Raw genomic sequence first — 4,139 nt, 5'->3', positions numbered from 1 at the left:
TATGATGTTAGCTAGTTCAGTGCTTGGCTTTTCTAGATGTTCAAGATATACTAGCCCCTCCATTTTTTCAAGCTCAGAAGAGGCGATCTTGGAGAGGGCATCGTCTATGGAATTGTCTTCTCGATCTACTTATTTTAAGTCAAAGGTTTGAAAGCCTTAGATTGCTTGTTGGGCAAGTCGTTAGTATTTAAGCATGATGGGGTCCTTTGCCAAATATTCTCCCTGAATTTTTCTAACGACCAGCTGGGAGTCATTGTGGTTGATAATATGATTGGCTCGCAGATGTTGTGCCAATCCAAGTCCAGCTAGAAATGCTTCATATTTGGACTTGTTGTTGGTTGCCTTGAACCGGAAGCAAAGTGCATGTTGAATCTGAAACCCTTCCGGAGAAGTCAAGATAATTTTTTTACCGCTCCGTTCGGCGGTTGAGGACCCGTCTATGAACAGTTTCCAGGCGTCGGCTCAGGTTACTTTGTCTTCGATTAGAGAGTTGGATGTTGTCTAGACTCTAGTCGGGAAGGTGCATTCCATGACAAAGTCGACAAGTGCTTGGCCCCTGATGGCAGTTCTTGGGACATATTGTATCTGGAATTGGTTGAGTTCCATTGCTTAATTCACCATCCTACCCGATAACTCAGTTTTGTGCAGGATCTTTCGAAGCGGTTGGTTACTCATATTTCTCTTCCTTGAAAGTAATGCCTTAGCTTTCTACTTGCTGTCATGAAGGTATATATATATGAATTTCTCAAGGTCGGGTATCTAGTTTCTGCATCTTTCAAGATCCGACTGACATATATTAAGTGGCATTTATGTGTCCACTTAGAATGCTCTATAAAGTCTTGAATTAATGTTTTATACTCTATTTATTTGTGTATTTGATGTGTTTTTGTATTTCAGGCATAAATAAAAGAATCAGGAAATTTAGCATTGTTTTGGTGCTAAATTGGTGTTAGGAAGATGTCTCAGGATTTTGCTCGTAGATCGCCAGCTCAAACCATGCAAGAAATTAAAAATTAGTATTTTTTTCAGAAGGTTAGCGCACCCACGCTGTAGTAGCGCACGACCGCACCGAGATGCAGATTTGCAGCGCGCCCATGCTGGTGAAGCGCGCGGCAATGCCAGGTCGGGTTTCAAGAATCCTGATTTTACTGCAATTTTGATCTGCTGGACTTCTAATCTGCATGGGCTGCTATATATTGGTAACTTAGATCGTTTTTCATAGCAAGACGTACCAGAGCTTATGGAGAAGGCGTAAGAAGACCATATATCACAATTCAACCAAGGCGAAGAGGATCTAGTTTATTCTTGTGATTCTTTATTTTAGGTTGTAATCTTGGATGCTAGTTTTCTTATTTGTGAACCTATACTCTTGTGTAACGTACTTGGTTTTATTATTTATTCAGTATAAAGACTATGTTTATTATACCATGCTTTCATTGGAACCAATATTGATGATGAGTCTGATTATGGGCTAATCGTTATCGTGGGGTTCTAGCGGATTTACTTATGGATTTCTTTAGTTAATTTGTTTCGATGACTTAGTATATGGTGATCGTATGGTAGCCTAGTATTGGTTGTGCTTATTCGTCTTATGAGCATCGCGAACTTATAAGATAGCGTGTTAATGTCTAATGAAGTGAAAGTGAATTTAGAGGTTTAGAACTTGCCATGCTAGCATAGGTTCATGTATTGTTATGCATGATTCGTAGGTAATTTTAACCATCTTACTTTCCCTATGTAAACATGATAGATAACTTGCGCATTAAACCATTATGTTGTCAAATTCTATAGACATATAGGGTCTCAATATAATTGGTGTCTATTCAGCTTCTATCTATTTTATGGATGTTTGGTAGTAAGGTATTTGTACAACAAAAGTTGGTGATTACTAGTTTCGTGTTATCTGATTAGTGTCATCACCATTGTATGCTATGGTTAAGAATAAAGTGACTATTGAATGAAGTATTAATGAAGTTAGAATCCCATGTTTGTGTCATATAGTAAAACAATCATTTTTAATCTTTTAGTTAATGTTCTTTAGTATAATCTCTTAGTTAATCGTAGTTATAAACAATCTCAATTTGTGATCGTCTTAGCATTGAATAATAACTATACCATTATTGTATAAGTACATTGATTGAAATTAACCTAAACCAGTCTATGTGGGAACGAACCAGAAATAATTCTATATTACTTGTGATCGCGTATACTTGCATGAATATTAGCACGTGTTTTCATCCTAACAAGTTTTTGGCGCCGCTGCCGCTGACTCGGTGTTAATTTTTAGTTTATGTGTTTGTCATCAGTGGTCATTAAAGTTCATTGACTCGGACATTGTTACTTACTTAATTACTTGTCGTGTTTCAGGTACTCTAGCGAGCGTGTATGCATACGCGTTCTCGGTCTCGTAAGAGAACACTGGATCAAGTTGAGGAAGAAGTTTTAGTAGCTAAGGAAGTTTTCGAGGAAGTTCTTGTCAAGGAGAAAGTTGAAGAAGAAGCTCTTATTGCAATGGGAGAACCAGAAGCTAATCTGAAGGCTTTGATGGATTACTCTCAACCGAAGATCAATGATATTCGGTCTAGCATTGTCCGACCAGCCATCTCGGCTAACACTTTTGAGATCAAGCCGAGCACGATTCAGATGATACAGAACTCAGTTCAGTTTGAGGGTTCTCCGACAGAAGACCCCAACATGCCCATCATAGATTTCATTGAGATCTGCGACACTTTCAAATTCAATGAAGTTTCTGAAGTTGCTATTAAGTTGAGGCTTTTCCCATTCTCTCTGCGGGATAAAGCTAAGTGCTGGTTACATTCTCTACCACCAGGGTTTATCACCAAATGGGAGGATTTTGCTCAAAAGTTCCTAACTAAATTATTTCCGATGGCGAAGACTGCTACAATCAGAAACACATTTACTCAATTTGCTCAGCAATCTAGAGAATCTTTATGTGAGGCTTGGGATCGCTACAAAGAGATGCTTAAAAAGTGTCCTCGTCATGGGATGCCTGACTGGATGATCATTAACTGCTTTTATAATGGATTGGGTGCTACTTCTAAGCCCATACTTGATGTAGCATCAGGAGGAGCCTTGTGGGCTAAAAGCTATGATGAAGCTTATAAATTAATTAAACTGATGGCTGCTGATGAATACCAGAATCCTACCCAAGAGACTACCTCAGGGCAAGGTAGCAGGAATTCTGGAAGTGGATGCAGCTACTGCTATCGCTGGTCAGCTTAAGGCTTTGACGATGATGGTGGATTCTTTGGCTAATTATGGAGTTAATCAGATCACTAGTGTCTGTGAGCTTTGTGCTGGTGCCCATGAGACGAAGCAGTATGTTATTTCTAGTGAATCAGCTCAGTCCGTGAGCAACTTTCAGAGGTCGCAGCAGCCTGTTCCAGCCACCTATCATCCCAACAACCGCAATCACCCTAACTTCAGCTGGAGCAATACTCAGAATGCGATTCAGCAGCCTTATCAGCAGTATGCAATAATGCAATACAACCCTCCTGGTTTTTAGCAACCGTAATATGCACCAAGACAATAACTCCAGCTTCAACAATCTAATACAAATCTGAATTGGAGGAGTTGAGGCTCATGTGCAAGAGCCAAGCGGTTTCTATCAGGACCTTGGAGAATCAAATTGGGAAAATTGCCAATGCCTTGCAAAATCATCAACCTGGTACACTCCCTAGTGATACTGAAATGCCAGAAAAGAGGGAAGCTAAGGAGCAAGTTAAGGAAATTACATTAAGGTCTGGGAAGGTTGCAAATCCCGAACACTCTCAAGTTTCGGAAGAAGAAGCTGTGGCTGAAGAAGAAGTGCAGAAGGAAGCAGACGTGGAACCAAGAAAGACTACTGTGGAACACACTCCTCCTGAGGGTAATACAGGGGAGAAACAGATCTATCCTTCACTGCCTTTTCCTAAGAGGCTGCAGAAGAAAAAGCTGGATAAGTAGTTTGAGAAGTTTCTGGAGGTGTTCAAGAAACTTCATATCAACATACCTTTCGCTGAAGATCTTGAACAGATGCCTAGTTATGTGAAGTTTATAAAAAGTATTCTCTCTCGGAAAGTGAAGCTTGATGAATTAGAGACTGTTGCTCTTACGGAGGAATGCAGTGATGTGCTGCA

General features: G+C 39.9%; 1 non-coding gene across 1 annotated transcript; it reads right to left on the bottom strand.

The window, feature by feature from the left end:
- Positions 1 to 2,901: 2,901 nt before the first annotated feature.
- On the bottom strand, positions 2,902 to 3,008 carry LOC141670155 (small nucleolar RNA R71). The gene has a single exon (XR_012554398.1). It is a non-coding gene; the product is annotated as a small nucleolar RNA R71 (small nucleolar RNA).
- Positions 3,009 to 4,139: the final 1,131 nt, after the last annotated feature.

The sequence above is a fragment of the Apium graveolens genome, chromosome 6 (genome assembly GCF_009905375.1).
Source record: "Apium graveolens cultivar Ventura chromosome 6, ASM990537v1, whole genome shotgun sequence".
NCBI classification, from domain to species: domain Eukaryota; kingdom Viridiplantae; phylum Streptophyta; class Magnoliopsida; order Apiales; family Apiaceae; genus Apium; species Apium graveolens.
The sequence above is the reverse complement of the archived record's forward strand: the minus strand, read 5'-3'. Positions and strand labels throughout refer to the sequence as shown.